Consider the following 19,270-nt stretch of genomic DNA (forward strand, 5'->3'; position numbering starts at 1 on the left):
ATGTTAGAAAATTTTATCAGTAAATTAATTGGGAAAGAAGAGCATTTAAGACGGCACCAACCTGAGTAAAAGTAAAATAGGACACTACTAACCGATGATCAAGAGGTATTGGAGCGTTGAGTAGAGTATTTCAGTGAACTATTGGATGCTTCAGAGTCCCTATCGAAGATATCCCAGTCCTTCCAGAAGATGATGACATAGTACCTCACCCCTTCCCAAGGAGAAATGAACAAAGAAATTGTTAGATTCAAGAACAATAAAGCATCAGGGACTGACAATAGAACATCTGAACTATTGAAAGCTGGAAGAGTTGAGCTAAATCGTAGGATCTGCAAGACTGTGTGCCTCGTCTGGGAAAAGGAAGAGTTTCCAGAAGAATGGAATGTAGGGACAGTGCGTCTGGTGCGTAAGAAAGGAGCTCTATTTGAATGCAGCCGCTACAGAGGGATAACAGCCTTTAAATATTGTACGAGTAAAGTGCTATAAAATACCCTGTATAGTGGATTTTCACCTGTAGCAGAAGACATTATTGAAAACTATCAATGCGGGTTCAGAGCAGAAAACTCAACTGCAAATTAGATATTGGTTCTCCGACAAATAGTAGAAAAGACACATGAATTCAATGTTGGTGTCCACCATCTTTTCATTGACTTTAAATATGCATATGACACAATAAACCTGGCCAAACTTCATGAGGCAATGAGAGAATTTCTAGTGCCTGAAAAATTATTATAGGTCACCCTAAAGCATCCCCCGTGTACCTTGCGGGTGCAGCCCAGGCTATCACCTCAGTTTCCCACTCGAACTGGGCTAAGACAAGGAGATGGGCTTTCCTACCAACTTTTCATCTTGGCACTTGAAAAAGAAGTAAGTGAAACCGGAATTCAGACAAGAGGTAAAATCCACTATAAGTTTGTACAGTTGCTGGGATATGCAGATGACTTGTATTTAATGAGCAAAACACTTAGAGATCTACAAAATACATTTTCAGCTTTGAAATTGAGTGCAGAGAAGATAGGCCTGAGAATTAATGAAGAAAATACGAAGTATATGTGTAATTGCACTAACCATCCCTTACAGCTCACGATAACCCTTGATGGAATGACATTTGAGCGAGTGGAATGTTTTACCTATGTGGGGTTATAGATAAAAGCAAAAGGGACCATCTTTACTGAAATTACCGCTCGCATAAGTACTTCTAACCGTCGCTACTTTGGAATGTTGCGACATTTTAAATCTATCACGAGGGACAAAGTGCCGACTTAGCAAAACGCTGATACACCCAGTACTTACTTATGGCTCAGAAATATGGACAATCACAAAGCAGGGTGAAAAGAAACTTAGATCACGTGAAAGAAGTATACTGAGGAGGATTTTTGGACCTGGGGAAGGCGAAGGAACAACGAATTTTATAAGGCGGATGATGTGGTAAAGTTCATAAAGATGTGTAGACTGAGATGGGCTGGACATGTAATGCGACTAGATGAGACAGATCCCGCAAGGAAAGCCTGCTGCAGTGAACGTGGAGGAAGGAGAGCAAGAGTAAGTCATAGGTTGAGACGGAGCGACGAGGTTGGAGAGGACGCTGCCCGAGTCGGTTGCCGTAACTGAGGTCGAAGTCCAGAGAAGAATGGCAGAAAATTATTGAGGAGGCCAAGTCCCACCCCGGGATGTAGTGCCAATTGAAGAAGAAGAAGAACAAAGTTACCGTGTCATAACGTTTAAAATTTGTAAATGCCTTTTCGAAGGATTAGAAGCAAAGTGAGGTGGTATGAGGTAATTGAATGGCAAAATTGCTTCTCTGGATCGCCGTGTTATTGGTCTATAAAAAGCAACAGCATTCAAACCTTTTTCAGCTACGAGTCGATTTTCATCAATCAAACCATCTGTTTGCGGCTCGCAAATTAGTAAAGTGGAAAAGTACAGAATTTGCAATACACTCAATGAACAGAAAGAGGAATGAAACACTGGACAGTAAAAGGGAAAGAATAGGGTTTAGATGTGAGTGGAGTGATTGTGAATGTTCACTGTGGATCACTTAAAACTGAAAGATCCAAATAGTTCCAAAAGAAATGGCTCTGAGCACTATGGGACTCAACTTCTGAGGTCATCAGTCCCCTAGAACTTAGAACTACTTAAACCTAACTAACCTAGAGACATCACACACATCCATGCCCGAGGCAGGATTCGAACCTGTGACCGTAGTGCTCTCGCGGCTCTAGAGTGTAGCGCCTAGAACCGCACGGCAACTCAGGCCGCCTAATAGTTCAGAGTGGGCAGCCGATAACAGAATACTCTAATTCGTAGTTAAATACAGGCTATCCTCGCAGAGCCCCAAAGGCCTTCTAGAGTCGTATCTATTGCATCTTGCTAAGTACCCGGCCCGCAGATCTCCTTCACGTAATCCGAGGTCGTCCTAGTTTCCTCCACCTTGTGTGACCCCATCAGTCGACGGTTGCCCTGAGACAAGGTGAAGGATTTGAAAGGAGCCTCCACATTCTCTTCTTAATTCGCTCTTCTGTTGGTCTCTATGTGAGTATTTCTCAAACGTTACTAACTATAGAAGACATAGATCCTCCTACAGTAGCATTATTTCAGGAATCCTTTAAAAAGGTGGGATACGTAACTCTTTCAGGGATGAGTTATATTTGAAGAACACAAATACTTGAAGGTTTCTGTTAAATATTGGGTGTTTGATATTGAATTTGGCTAGCTTCACAAATAGATTGCATATGTCAGAGCGTACTCCTTGAACTGATGATTTGGCGCTAATAATCCGCCATCTTCTCTTGTCATCAATCTGCTGGTATTAGTGAACTTAATTTCTTACTCTATAGCGTTTCCACTTACGTGGATGCCATATTGATTCGCAGTTCGCTGGAAATTTCTATTACTAATAATGACACGAAATTTTCTTAGTAAAAGGGTCTGTTTAATTTAGGACAAGAGGTAGCAGACATTTGTGTCTTACTTGTGAATCCACGTCAAGGGTTCTTGTTTCAATATTTTTCATCTGATGTTTCATAAATCAGTTTCCTAAGCACGATCAAAATCCAAGAAGTTACGTTAAACAGTGAAACCATTGCTTGATGATTTGTAGAGTACTGATCTGACTTATACTTGTCGTACCTTTCCCAAATCCCGACTGGTATGAGGTAAGATCGTCGACCTACTTCTGTAACCTTTTCATAAGTATTTTCCTCATGATGCTTCGAATAATAGTTAAATTATACCTCTCTAGTTTCTGTAAGCTAAAAGATCGTTTTTCCTCAAGAACTTTGACGCGATATTCTAGATGAGTCTTTATCAGAACTGTTGCATAGCAGTACTTTATGAGCATGATACCGATGTAGTGACTTCACTTTCTGTACGATATAAAAAAAAATTATACCTTAGGTGCCAGACTGCAATTTTGAGCTACAGTACATCGGTGCATCTCAGAGCACACTATTTGTGAGCAGTATTCATTTACAAACGACACACGATTTTATGCCGTAAGGAGAACGTCCATCACAAGGACAAGGAAGATTACTATATAACATATCAGACTCAGAAACTCTTTGTAAATATACTCTAAGACAAACAAAAACCGACGCACCACGAGGGAATTATTAGAATGGGACGGAATTCGGTAGACGTGATGAACATGTTCAGACAAACAATTGGTTACAGTTTCAGAAAAATTGGATGGTGTATTCTGGATAAAGAGCTTCACAAATTCAGCATCTCTGACCCTTATGCAGCCAGTTATTCGACTGGGCATCGATTGATAGAGCCGTCGCCTGCCCCTTAGGGACATTCTGCCAAATTCTGTTCAACGGGTGCGGTAGACCAGGAAAATCAGAGCTAGTTGTACGGGCCTGCCCGTAGAGCTCCAAATGTTCTCATTTCGGAAGATAACCGACAATCTTGCTGGCCTAAGCAGGTGTTGCCAAGCACGAAAACGAGCAGTAGAAAGTGTTGCTGTGTGCGGGCAGACATTACCTTGCTGAAATGTCAGCACAGGATGGCTTGCCATGAAATGCAACGAAACGGTGCGTGGAATATCGTCGACGTACCACTGTTCTGTAATGTTGCTGCAGATGACAACTAAAGAAATCTTGTGTGAAAGAAACGCACCCAGACATCACTCCGGGTTGGCAGACCTTACGGTGGGAGACGGCTAGGTTAGTATCCCACCGCTGACCAGGACGTCTCCCGACACTTCGTCAGCCTAGAATCTCACTGATTCTTCAGTCATCAGTGACGAGTCCCGTTTCGCACTGAGCCCCGATGACGAGAGTAGACGTGTCTGGTGAAGCCCCAGACCTCACTGGAGTGTTCGACAACCAGGAGTGATGGTCCGGGATGCCACGTTATTTCATACCAGGTTCTCTTTGGTAGTCACCCGCGGCACCCTTCCAACACAGAGGTATGTCGATGATTTTCTACTACCCTGTTTTATTGTCCTTCGTGGCGAGCTATCATGGACTTACATTTCAACCAGGTTATGCCTGTCCGCACACATCGAGAGCTTCTATTGTTGTCTCCGTGCTTGCCAAACCCTACCTTTCCTCAATCTGCAATCTTTGGAACATTATGGGCGGGTCCCTTCTACCATCTATGGATTTTGACGATCTAACGCCACAGTTTGACAATAGAAGGACGTACAACAAAAAAAATGGTTCAAATGGCTCTGAGCACTATGGGACTTAACATCTATGGTCATCAGTCCCCTAGAACTTAGAACTACTTAAACCTAACTAACCTAAGGACATCACACAACACCCAGCCATCACGAGACAGAGAAAATCCCTGACCCCTCCGGGAATCGAACCCGGGAACCCGGGCGTGCGAAGCGAGAACGCTACCGCACGACCACGAGCTGCGGGCTCGTACAACAACTCTGTTAATTAGTGCCAAGAAGAATAACTGTCTGCATAAAACGGACTAACGCGATTTTGGCTTGCCCAATTTGTGAAGCTCTTTCGCCTGACCAACTCATTGGTTTCTTCTGAAATTATAAATATTTGCTTTTCTGTAAATCACATCTACCGATTTCCGTTCCATTCGAGTAATTCCTTCGTGGTGCACCGGTTTTTCTTTCTTTTAGGGTGTATTATCAGTAATATTTACTAGGCTTTGCGGTCCGAAGTTGTTGAATAAAGGCCTGCATAAAAGTGTCCTGCACATGCATCAGTCCTTATAGTCTTGGATGAAAGGATATTCTTATAGCCGGCCATGGTGGCCAAGCGGTTGTTAGGCGCTACAGTCTGGAACCGCGCCACCGTTACTGTCGCAGGTTCGAATCCTGCCTCGGGGATCGATGTGTGTGATGTCCTTAGGTTAGTTAGGTTTACGTAGTTCTAAGTTCCAGGGGACTGATGACCTCAGAAGTTAAGTCCCATAGCGCTCAGTGCCATTTGAACCGTTCAGCACATTTTGATAGTGACTGTGGGAAAACCGGAACATAATAAAATCGCAGCATTTGAACTATTTGATATTCTTATATTCACCTTTCATTCCCCTTGAATTCACAATGGTTTTTGCTGTTCCGTCGATGGTTTAGAAGTATCTTTCCTTCCATTTGACTGTCATTAGTATCACTTCACTTGTGAAAATTGCAGCTATCGGAAGATCTCTTTCATGATCCATTTGATTACCATGTATTTCAGACGGAATGCTTGAGTAATAAAGGTTCCCTTAGAATTCATCTCTCAGTTTATCTATTTAAATAACCGGCGGATGTAGATAACTGAAAAGCCTTAAGCTGATCCTTATCTTATACCAAAAAAATTGTTGAACAAGTTAATGAAATTTGCTACTGTGGTGAATATCTAACAGAGCCTTTGCCGAGCCCTAATTCGCTTTCCCTCAGTGGCATTCCGCAGTTACGGTAGAACGCCCGGGTATGCCGTTCGCGTTACCATAGCGGCAGTAATGACGGTTTTATTTACGACATGGTGTGTATTCATCTGGCTTGTATAGCTGGCGATGTTTCCATTTATGTGTGTACTGTTTGTGCTGTTGCCAATTACTTACAAAACACGCCATTTTCTTAGCAGCCCTCGTAACATTCGCTATTTTGAAGACACTTAACCTGAGATAACTAGTCTGAATCCTAATGACAGAAGACATTTTTAGCATTCCAGAACGAAATTTTCACTCTCTAGTGTGTGCGCTGATATGAAACTTCCTGACAGATTAAAACTGTGTGTCGGACCCATACTCGAAGTCGGGATCTTCGCCTTTCGCGTGCAAATGCTCTATCGGCTGAGCTCCCCAAGCATGACTCACAACCCGTCGTCACAGCTTTACTTCCGCCAGTACCTCGTCTACTTCCCCTACCTCCTGCCAGGAGAGATTCTGTGAAGTTGAGACGAAATGAGACGAACGGGAATGACTCATTAATTCAACGTACGATGAGTAATCACCACGGACGGCAATACTCCCATGCTGGCCACATTCCTTCCGTACCTCCACCTGCTCGGGTTGACAACTGTTGGGACCGTTGGTGCATGTGGACGTGCTGCTGTACGTCTTCGCAACACATCCAACACTTGATCGATGGGACTCAAGTCGAGCGAGAATTGGCAGACCAGTCCATTCGCCGAGTAATATCCTCTCGTTCCAAGAGTTACTCACCTGCGCTGTTAGAGGCGGTCGCACTTTTTCATCCATAAAAATGAGATCAGGGCGGAGTGTACGCTTATGGAGGAGACGTACAGAGCAGTAAAAACTTTGACTGGTGACTGGTCAGCACACACACGCAACATTACGCCTCCACTTACCATGTCACCTGGGCTGCTAAAACGATCATGTTCGTGGGTGCAATACATTTTCCCACCTTTCGCCTTAAGAGTACGTCTGCGCCGATGGCCTCTCATTGAATCCTAGCAGTGGGTCGCAGTACCCGTACATTAAAATCTTCTCTGCTGCTGTGTTTCAGCCCGTGGAGCACCTCTTGCTGTTGCGTTACCCAATGCTCTCACCGCCAAAGTAAATGTGCTCAGTGAAGAGAGCGCACAGACGCCCTTCCTATTCAGGCGTCCGAATTAAATTAAAAGGAGGCATCACGCATGATTCCTGAAATCTTACTGTGCTACAAGGGATGGACGGAAAAGTACCCTCACAATATAATATAAAGCCTGCACCCAGAGAGCAAAGACACGGAAAGCTGGAAACTGGTGAGGTGATGGAATGAAGAAACTGAGATACTTGAAGACGCAGAGAACGGCACTTGCAACCGTCGAACGCGTCCTAGTTATCTATTTTAGTCCATTGATCCTGTCTGTAACCAAGCATATCATACCTAAAGTTACGATCAGTTAGCTAACATTCCCGGGACAAATATATTAATTTCAAGGAGAAAAACTAAAAGCAGGATTTTATTAAAACTGATAACATCACAAAAATACGAAGTCATATTTGAAATTAATTATGAGGAGCGTACAGGTTTCCAATAAAAAATTCGTTCATGATTTAACACTAAATCACACAATAAGTCCCATTTTTGATATCCAACAATAGAATTTTCATTTATCATACATTTAGAGTAATAACTGGACTTCTTCAGTTGCGATTTAAAAGTTGTATCGGATGATGTCTCTAACCCAAATTATGAGGCCGTTATTAATGGTAGTATTCACGCAAGCAATGGCATGCGCTTGCTATAATTTTCCACTCTACGAAGATAGAGTTGCCCACCATTTACTCTGTGTTAACAAACAACAGAAAACAGCAGTTAGGATACAACTATCATTGAAACGACTGAGCTGTAGAAAGCAGAACGGTAGTGGCAACTCGAGCAACGGGTATCACAGACTGCCTGTGTGGCAGAGATAGGCGTGTGCTGTGCCACGCCCCAAACTCTTTTGCATTCCCTAAAACTGCCGATAGCGCGCGATACTTCGTTACACGTAGAACTGGTCACTGTTTGCTGACTGTCACTGAACGTTTCACAGGGGAGATTTTGCATATAGCTGCGTGATTTATGAGCTGTCCAGACATTTGCAAAGGACAGATTAGAAGTAAAATATTTTCAGGAGGTATTTAATAGGGCAATTACCAGTTCCTGTTTGACGCAAAGCTGCTACTCACCTCATCACCGCTTTTTTCTGCCCTACTTGCCGCTATCTTTGTTCCTGGAAAATGAATAGACGACTTTACGGTGAAAGTGAAGTACATATAGGATTTAGCTTTAAAGTGGCAAAATATTCTTGTCCAATGTTTCGTAAATAATAGGGCTGAATTTCAAAAAGCGCTGAAATGAGACTCCTGCATCATATTAAATTTACACTCGCGTCCATTTATGCAGATATTAAGCAAGTTGATATAGAACAGTTGGACAGATCATGAAATCTTGAGGCATCACAAGGAATTTATTTGCTTGGTTGGAGTTTACCGCGACATGTTATGATGTAACGTTCCTTTGAGGCTAGTGGAAACAAACACTCTTCATGTAACTTTATTCTTGAGTACACTGCAGTAAAATTATAATCGACTATGTTTCTCTGCCATATAATGTGAAACTGTATGCCTTAAACATAACAGTTGAACCCTACCAAACATCCCTAAATAATTTATCGCTAAGGCGTGGAACTACGTCAGAGAAGTGTGTCCATTGAATGAGGTGTGGTTATAAAATAACGGGATTATTGCTGTTAAACATTTTACTTCAGGAACGTACGTACTTAGTCCCTCCTCTATGCCTACAACGCTCCATACAAATTTTCCATTGATGATAGTAACGCTGGAAAGGTTCCACTGTGGGGACCTGATAGCAAGTACTGCCTTTTCTTTCGATGCTTCAGCGCGCTGATGTCTTGTTTCTTTTAATGCAGATTTGAACTTGGGGAATACATAATAAACATGCCGCTAGATCCAAGAATAAAGTGGATCGTCCAAACCCAGGATGCTGTTCACCTTAACAGGCATTGCGGTGTTGGCCAGTGCGTTGTCTTTATGCAGAACCCATGAACTGCTTCTCCGTAACCTCAAGATACTAATACTGATTAATAGTTAGACATTGAGGAACCCAGTGAAGATAATAGTTCTATTATTATCGAAAACAACAATCGTCATCGCTTTAATCCTGATATGTCCATTCGAGTTTCTTTCGCTACCTAAAGTTAGGGGCTTCCGGTGTATGGATTGGCGCTTACTGTTTAATTCATAAATAAAATATAAAGATTCGTCAAATTTGTTGTCCTTTCCAAGATATTAGGATCATTTTTAGTGGTATTCCAAATGTGAGTACAAACACTTTCACGAACTTCTTGTTGATCGATCGTGAGAATTTGCGATAACTTTTTTCATGTTAAATTGGTTCTTTGTAAATTCCTAGAGTTTCCCCGATCGGTCTAATACTCAGCCGATTGTTATATCGAATCAGCTTACTTACTTTTCGATATTTTCATTTGTTGTTGATATTGAAGGGCATCTCGTGCGTGAGTCGTCTTCAGTGTCTTCAAGGTCACCTCGGAGATGCTTGAACCACTCAAATCCTCGTGTACTAGATATACAGTCTCCACCATACAGTTGTTTCAGCAGGAGACAGGTTTTAACAGCAGTTTCTCCAAGTTACGTGCGAAACTTCACTACAGTTCGTGGTTCTATTATTACATTACCATTATTCCTGCAAAAAAAGTAACGGGCCTTACACAAACGGAGGCCACGGTCGCACTGACTTGTCTACATACACCAGAGATGCAGAAATCGCCTGAAAAGTCCTCAAGATTCACAGATATTGATCGTTCATCTTTGTCACATACCTACTTACTCTGTGAGAATAGCAACCATGTTATTTTATAGCCACTCATACAACATAATTTGTTGATTCTTGATGAACAAATTATTCTTGCCGAAGTTCGTGAGAATAAAGCGTACAAGACGATATAAGAAAAAGAAGGAAGTTAAACACCCCTGTTCGGGCTTAAGCACGAGATAAGCCTGCTCTCCCGCAGATACTACAGTGCGCTGTAGAAAGCAAAGAGGGTCAATGAGGCGGGGAAATCATGAAGCCAGTTATTGCTACATCGAGGTATCCGTGTAAGTGTATCTACGCTGTGAACCAACACCACATGGCTCACGAAAAAGAACTGCCAATAAAATGAAGCTAAAAGAAACCAATAAAATTCAGTAGCGATTACTTTTATTAAGAGAAATGTAACACAAAGGTGTAGTGAAATTTCTGCTGTAAGTGGTAACGAAAAGTCACAGAAGTTCAGGAGGTACCAGGTCAACTTCCGTCTGCTGAGCGAATGTCTAGGATTCGGTTTACAGCCTGTGGAGACAACCAGTGTCAACTAAAACCACTAAAACCATAACGGTAAAATTTTACATGTCTACATCTCCGTCAATATCTGTACTCAGTAAGGCACCGTACTGTTCCTAATGTACTTTGTTGCCACTATTGCTTCCCTGTAATCTTGTTTCAGTCGCGAATTGTCTGTGGAATCAACAATTGTTACTGAGCTTCTGTGTGAGCTCGAATCTCTCTCATTTTACTTTGATCGTCTCTTAGTGAGCTATATGTAGGAGGAAACAAAGGAAAAAAGTCCAGGTTGCTTGTCCAGCCGTAAACAGGAACACTGTTGTACTGTATATGTCGTATTGGGTAGTAAAAAAAAAAAATCAATTGAAAAGGGAAATCATCTTCTCACGCACTTTCCGTACAAGGCCAGTTATGTCCTGATACGGTTACCAACATTTTGTCAGTCTTCCAGGATCCCTCCCTTTTGGTTTAAAGTTCTTTATCTCACCTAGCCTCTCTGGATCCATTCATTGTAGATGTTCGTTGCATTTCATTTTGTTTCGTCCAGCTTTTCATTCACAATCTAGAATTTTACCTCCTGTCGAATATCTTCTTTTCGTATTTTGTCTGTTCTTTTACATTACTTCTCTGGTCTAAGATATCTTATTCAGCTGAGCCAATGATTTGAAGAATTTGTCGTGCCAACCTCAGTGATATTGGGTATGAGTTGAACTTTGGCCACGCTTCAGGTTTTGCATTTGCCTATGAATATCTGAACTTTCGCAAAGTTGGTACTCATTTGGTACCACGTGAAGTAGCAAACAGAAACCTTTCGGAGACGTGGAATTTCGATTTAAAGGATTTTCAAGACGAAGAAAAATAATTAACAGTCTCCCAGTAAGTGTTGGGACGTGGGTCCATTACTGTGAACCATCGAAATGGACGGATATGCTGTGCAAACCTTCACCTTAGCCCGCAGCAAAAGTTTCAGACACCAATCTTCCGCAGGAGAGGCTGTCTTAACAGTGCCTTCGGATATGGAAGGTCCAGTGCTGGTTCACTGCACTATGAGGTGTCGAACGGTGAACAGTGACAGCTACAGTGTGTTACTGCGAGACGTAAAACCTGACTCAAACCGAAAAGGAAAGTGGAGCTTTCAAAGTTGTGGTTTTGATTCGGGATTGTACACGCACTCATACCTCTGGTGAAGCACGTTTTTTGCTAAAGTCTAATTTCCTTGTCCTGTTCCAGACCTCACGCCAGCCTGCGTGAGCTAAAACGCGTGCCTTTCGGCTTCCTCTCATACCGATGTTGGCTCTCCTGCCAACCCACAACAATTTTCACAATTAAAAGTTTCTCTGTAGACATAATCATATTTCTTTGCTTTCCCACTTAAGTTGCCACAACAGTTTCGAGAGATATACGAAGCGTAAGTACCAAAGATTAAAATGAAATTACCTTATATCAAAACATATGTGGGCTGGATTTCTTTTACATATTCGACAGTCTACAAGACACGGCGGTCGGTTTTCAGCATAGCATGTCAAGAACTGAAACATAAAATAAACCTCTAATTAATACAATCAAATTAGCAAATGAGTTCAGCAGCCGTGACAATTCATTCGAACCCTGATCGTGGAAGTAATTTTCATAATTAGTATATAGTTGGTAAATGAAATCAGGTAGTGACGTACAGTTCATGACACCAAAACTTGTTCCACTGTATTTGAATTCCATACTTATTCAATGTTTGTAGCGGAATGAGAGCATTGGGTGTTGGTAATGCTGATCCATGTTAGATAATAATGTTAAGAGAGGCGGAAATATCGATACTATTGAAGAGGAATTGGTTTTGTTCCTGCATTTCATTTCAACCTGCCTTACAATTCCAGTCGTTACTATTCAATACAAAAACACCCTAGAGGAGTCGTAACGAGATACAGTCATCCACAATTATCCATTCGCAGGTCAGACCAGAGGCGCTGTCAAACCACCTCCATAAAGATATTATTAAGATAGCTCTTTGACATTCGTATTGTCTTCAGATTTAGATGATTAAAAAACAAATAGATTGCATTGTATAACAGTGTAACCTCTTGTACCTTGTTTTAAAGCATTAAGGACCAACAAATCCCATGAACACACACGGATGAGCAGAAAATTTGTGACAACCGCCCACCGCATGACTGAATGAAGGACAGGAGGCGCTGCTGCATCGTGACGCGGTAAGGAAAACACACTACTGGGCATTAAAATTGCTACACCAAGAAGAATTGAAGATGGTAAACGGGTATTCATTGGACAAATATACTAGAACTGACATGTGATTACATTCTCACGCAGTTTGGGTGGATAGATCCTGAGAAATCAGTACCCAGAACAACGACCTCTGGCCGTAATAACGGCCTTGATACGCCTGGGCATTAAGTGAAACAGAGCTCGAATGGCGTGTACGGGCACAGCTGCCCATGCAGCATCAACACCATACCACAGTTCATCAAGAGAATGGACTGGCGTATTGTGACGAGCCAGTTGCTCAGCCACCATTCACCAGACGTTTCCAATTGGTGAGAGATCTGTTGAATCTGCTGGCCAGGGCAGCAGTCGAACATTTTCTGTATCCAGAAAGGCCCATACAGGATCTGCAACATGCGATCGTGCATCATCCTGCTGAAATGTAGGGTTTCGCAATGATCGAATGAAGGGTAGAGGCATGGGTCGTGACACATCTGAAATGTAACGTCTACTGTTCAAAGCGCCGTCAGTGCGAACATGAGGTGACCGAGACGTGTAACGAATGGCACCCCATACCATCTCGCCTGGTGATACGCCAGAATGGCGATGACGAATACATGCTTCCAATGTGCGTTCACCGCGATGTCGCCAAACACGGATGCGACCATCATGATGCTGTAAACAGAACCTGGATTCATCCGAAAAAATGACGTTTTGCCATTCGTTCACACAGGTTCGTCGTTGAGTACACCATCGCAGGCGCTCCTGCCTGTGATGCAGCGTCAAGGGTAACCGCAACCCCATGGTGTCCGAGCTGATAGTCCATGCTGCTGCAAACGTCGTCGAACTGGTCGTGCAGATGGTTATTGTTTTGCAAACATCCACATCTGTTCACTCAGGGATCGAGACGTGGCTGCACGATCCGTTACAGCCATGCGGATAAGATGCCTGTCATCTCGCCTGCTAGGGATACGAGGCGGTTGGGATCCAGCACGGCGTTCCGTATTATTCTTCTGAACACATCTATTCCATATTCTGCTAACAGTCATTGGATCTTGACCAACGCGAGCACCAATGTCACGATAGGATGAACCGAAATCGCGATAGGCTACAATCCGACCTTGATCAAAGTCGGAAACGTGATGGTATGCATTTCGCCTCCTTACACGAGGCATCACAACAACGTTTCACCAGGCAACGCCAGTCAACTGCTGTTTGTGTATGAGAAATCGGTCGAAAACTTTCCTCATGTCACAATGTTGAAGGTGTCACCACCGGTGTCAACCTTGTGTGAAGCTCTGAAGAGCTAATCATTTGCATATCACAGCATCTTCTTCCTGTCGGTTAAATTTCACGTCTGTAGCAAATCATCTTCGTGATGTAGGAGTTTTAATGTCCAGTAGTGTATGTAAGGCCGGCCGCGGTGGCCGTGCGGTTCTGGCGCCGCGGTCCGGAACCGCGGGACTGCTACGGTCGCAGGTGCGAATCCTGCCTCGGGCATGGGTGTATGTGATGTCCTTAGGTTAGTTCGGTTTAAGTAGATCTAAGTTCTAGGGGACTTATGACCTAAGATGTTGAGTCCAATAGTGCTCAGAGCCATTTGAACCATTTTTTGAGTGTATGTAAGAGGAACGGAGACAAATAATTCTAGCAATAATTCGCAAATGAGAAAATCCACAGACACGAGCGACAGAGAAGAGGTGGATGTTTATGATCTGACGTTTGGAAATGAGCATTTGGTCTGATGTCATGCATCTCAATGAAAAGTGGTTGAAGGACGGTGTAATAACGAGTAGGCGAAAAGCAGTTGGAAGTCCACGTCCAGAGCGCAGAGGTCGGACAATTACCCATCCCATAAAGCAGGGTAGGAGACAATCTGTCCAGATTTGCCTACAGAGCACACTTCTCCCGGATGCAAAAGAGTTTAGAAGCACCGCGTTCGGCTCAAATTGTAAAATTAGGCCTTGGCAGCAGGTGCCTCCGTCGAGCTACCATGCTGAAACAATGACAGCATCAGCTGCTACTGCAGCTGACACGCTATCGTCCAGACTGGACAGCGGATGAGCTGTGATTCAGGGGAAAGGCTGCTAAAACATGCTCCGCTCCTTGCACACAGGATGGTGGGGGCAGTGTTCTACATCTACATCTACATCTACATCCATACTCCGCAAGCCACCATCATTACTAAATGATCCTGTAACGAAGCGCGCTGCTCTCCGTTGGATCTTCTCTATCTCTTCTATCAACCCTACCTGGTACGGATCCCACACTACTGAGCAGTATCCAAGCAGTGGGCGAACTAGCGTACTGTAACCTACTTCCTTTGTTTTCGGATTGCATTTCCTTAGGATTCTTCCAATAAATCTCAGTCTGCATCTGCTTTACCGACGATCAACTTTATATGATCATTCCATTTTAAATCACTCCTAATGCGTACTCCCAGATAATTTATGGAATTAACTGCTTCCAGTTGCTGACCTGCTGTTTTGTAGCTAAATGATAAGGGATCTATCTTCCTATGTATTCGCAGCACATTACACTTGTCTACATTGAGATTCAATTGCCATTCCCTGCACCATGCCTCAATTCGCTGCAGATCCTCCTGCATTTCAGTACAATTTTCCATTGTTACAACCTCCCGATACACCACAGCATCATCTGCAAAAGCCTCAGTGAACTTCCGATGTCATCCACCAGGTCATTTATGTATATTGTGAATAACAAAGGTCCTATGACACTCCCCTGCGGCACACTTGAAATCACTCTTTCGGAAGACTTCTCTCCATTGAGAATGACATGCTGCGTTCTGTTATCTAGGAACTCCTCAATCCAATCACACAATTGGTCTGATAGTCCATATGCTCTTACTTTGTTCATGAAACGACTGTGGAGAACTGTATCGAACGCCTTGCGAATGTCAAGAAACACGGCATCTACCTGTGAATCCGTGTCTATGGCCCTCTGAGTCTCGTGGACGAATAGCGCGAGCTGGGTTTCACACGACCGTCTTTTTCGAAACCCATGCTGATACCTACAGAGTAGATTTCTAGTCTCCAGAAAAGTCATTATACTCGAACATAATACGTGTTCCAAAATTCTACAACTGATCGACGTTAGAGATATAGGTCTATAGTTCTGCACATCTGTTCGACGTCCCCTCTTGAAAACGGGGATGACCTGTGCCCTTTTCCAATCCTTTGGAACGCTACGCTCTTCTAGAGACCTACGGTACACCGCTGCAAGAAGGGGGGCAAGTTCCTTCGCGTACTCTGTGTAAAATCGAACTGGTATCCGATCAGGTTCAGCGGCGATTTTAATTGTTTCTCTATCCCTCTGTCGTCTATTTCGATATCTACCATTTTGTCATTTGTGCGACAATCTAGAGAAGGAACAACACTGCAGTCTTCCTCTGTGAAACAGCTTTGGAAAAAGACGTTTAGTATTTCGGCCTTTAGTCTGTCATCCTCTGTTTCAGTAATATGTTGGTCACAGAGTGTCTGGACATTTTGTTTTGATCCACCTACCGCTTTGACATAAGACCAAAATTTCTTAGGATTTTCTGCCAAGTCAGTACATAGAACTTTACTTTCGAATTCATTGAAAGGCTCTCGCATAGCCCTCCTCACACTACATTTCGCTTCGCGTAATTTTTGTTTGTCTGCAAGGCTTTGGCTATGTTTATGTTTGCTGTGAAGTTCCCTTTGCTTCCGCAGCAGTTTCCTAACTCGGTTGTTGTACCACGGTGGCTCCTTTCCATCTCTTATGATCTTGCTTGGCACATACTCATATAACGCATATTGTACGATGGTTTTGAACTTTGTCCACTGATCCTCAACACTATCTGTACTTTAAACAAAACTTTTGTGTTGAGCCGTCAGGTGCTCCGTAATCTGCTTTTTGTCACTTTCGCTAAACAGAAAAATCTTCCTACCTTTCTTAATATTTCTATTTACGGCTACGGGCTTGGTATTTATGCTACGGGAGATGTCACTTGGACTTCCGTGGGACTTGTAGTTATAGAAACCATAATGAAAAATGTGTAATACTTGAGCATTATTGCAGGCCACCTGCATCGCTTCATGCTAGTCTTCTCTGACGGGGATGAGATCTGCCAGCAGGGCAAATATCCGAGTCACAACGTCAGAATCGTGCTATAGTGATGTCCGTCCACCAAAATCTCCTTGTCTGAACCCGATGGAACACATGTGGGACCACATCGGGCTCCAGGTCCGCGCCCACTACACACCACCTCTAATACACGCAAATTAACTCAGCTGTGTGTGGACATCTGATGCCACTTACCCATGGACAGCTACCAATATGTAGAGGAAAAATGTTTGATGCACAGAATATCTTCCAGTCATACTGAGCAACTCTTCTCGGTGCGAAAGAGGCGAACTCTATAGCCGTTCGGTCATTGTAAAAATTTAATTTGAAAAAGAGGCCGGTAGCGCTTATATTAATTATGAGAAACATATAATTAGTTGACACGTTTAAATGCGACATAGTTCACAATGGACAAAGAGGACACTCCGTTAGCGCAGAGTGTGAACCATGGTGTGGGTTGTGCAGCCAAGATTTACAAGTTTGGCAAACGGTGCGAAAAATGGTCTTATGTGCCATACGATACTTAATTACCGCATTACAGTCGGTCTATAAGTTCTTGTTTTCCGTAGTTTACTATTTATTACCAGTGACTAGCAGATGTTTCATTCAGCAGGCTTTGCCTCCATGACGTATGAACCAGAGTGACGATCTCTTGCGTTCCCACAGAGTTTTGTAATTCCGTCTAAATTATAGTATGACGTCCACTCCACCTGGCTTCGTTCATCCGCTTGCATATCTATTGCAAAATGTTTACTACACTACTGGCCAGTAAAATTGCTACACCACGAAGATGTCGTGCCACAGACGCGAAATCTAACCGACAGGACGAAGATGCTGAGATATGCAAGTGATTAGCTTTTCAAAGCATTCACACAAGGTTGGCGCCGGTGGTAACACCTACAACGTGCTGACATGAGGAAGGTTTCCAACCTATTTCTTATACACAAGCGACGATTGACCGGCGTTGCCTGGTGAAACGTTGATGTGATGCCTCGTGTAAGGAAGAGAAATGCGTACCATCACGTTTCCGACTTTTATAAAGGTCGGATTGTAGCCTATCGCGCCAGCGGTTTATCGTATCGCGACAATGCTGCTCACATTGGTAGAGATCCAATGACTATTAGCTGAATATGGAATCGGGGGGTTCAGGAGGGTAATACGGAACTCCGTGCTGGATCCCAATGGCCTCGTATCACTAGCAGTCGAGATGGCAGGCATCTTATCCGCATTGCTGTAACGGATCGTGCAGCCGTGTCTCAATCCCTGAGTCAACAGATGGGGACATTTGCAAGACAACAACCATCTGCACGAATAGTTTTACCACGTTTGCAGCAGCATGGACTACCAGCTCGCAGACCGTGGCATGGTAGCAAAAATCTTGCTTACAGATTATCTGCCAATACGAAACATCTTTATGCTTCCCTTAAAATTTCAGTAGTATTTCTCTACACAGGTTAGCGCTCTCTGCAATTCACCAGGATTCTTCATTTACCAATAGCATATTTGCGTAAGTAAATCAGATGTGTACACCAGAAATTCCTAGAAAGCACTTATGTTTTGTTCATAAATTTCACTGTTCATTCGCTTGCATACGTATGTACAATTTCTCACATTTTCAGTTTCTCAAACAGGAAACTTTAGTCGTTTCTCAGCAGTTGACATTTGTGGCAGATCACACCTCACAAATTTGACTTTTATTTCGATGTCCTCCTTAATTTTCATTGCATTTCCAGTAAACGGTGGATTTCGTTTGACTGGACTTCTACATATTGACGTGTGTTAATGTAAAATATATTGTGGTAGCATACAGAGAAGCTACGTGAGATAATTCGCTCAAACAATGATTATTTGGATGTGAAAATACTGTTAAATTGTGTTTTAGTTTACTAATTCCTTATCCTTACGTTCACGTGAAAGTGAGTGAATGAAACTATGAGTGTTTGTGATGTGGAATAGATAGAACTAACCACAGACGAATAGAGGGTGGTAGTTTTCCGAAGAGAAATATGTGAGCAAGGTTGAACAATGAGGATAGCAGAGGTATTCACATTGTAACGATGGTCAGACAACTCCGCCAAAGAGAAACTTTCACCACCCCCTCCACCCCCAGAGATTCAAACTGAAAGACGTTCGTCCCTGGGTGCGCCCTTTTAGGCACTGTGTAGTTCGATGGACTACAGCGCGGATGTCTCGTCGTCGAGTGTACTGGTATGGTAAGAAAAACTGGATGAAAAATTAGCTATATTGTCTTTGATCATAGTCGAAACGTATTAAAGAAAGCCAACACAGATAGGGAAATGCTAGAAGATGTTGTAATTTTCATATTTTGGATAATTTTGATAATTATAGTATTGTATCTACAGCAGTTCGGGTGTAGTGCTGCCTCTCAGCGCGAAACAATTGTGTTAAGTTTTCTTCAGTTAAGGGAACGAATAGAATTACTCAGTTCTATGGACATGATGAAAGATTTCAGTCGGTACTCAGCTCATTTCATACTGAAAACGTAAAGGAGCCATAAGACATAAAATTTCAAAGTTTGACGGGGTACTACAACCACTCGTAATAGCTATATAGGTCGAAAGCTAATCATAACAGTTTAACAGGATCAGTTCTAACATTTCGTGAGTTTCCTTTGTGACTGGAACACCAAGGTAACGGAGACTATGAGAAATCTGGTAATTTTGTAAGAGTGTT

At 42.9% G+C, this 19,270-nt stretch overlaps 1 protein-coding gene across 1 annotated transcript in view; it reads right to left on the reverse strand.

Moving 5' to 3' along the window:
• Positions 1-19,270, reverse strand: part of LOC124616444 — a 164,797-nt gene that overhangs the window by 118,682 nt on the left and 26,845 nt on the right. The gene's annotated exons all lie outside the window — the stretch shown is intronic.

The sequence above is a fragment of the Schistocerca americana genome, chromosome 5 (genome assembly GCF_021461395.2).
Source record: "Schistocerca americana isolate TAMUIC-IGC-003095 chromosome 5, iqSchAmer2.1, whole genome shotgun sequence".
Lineage (NCBI taxonomy): Eukaryota > Metazoa > Arthropoda > Insecta > Orthoptera > Acrididae > Schistocerca > Schistocerca americana.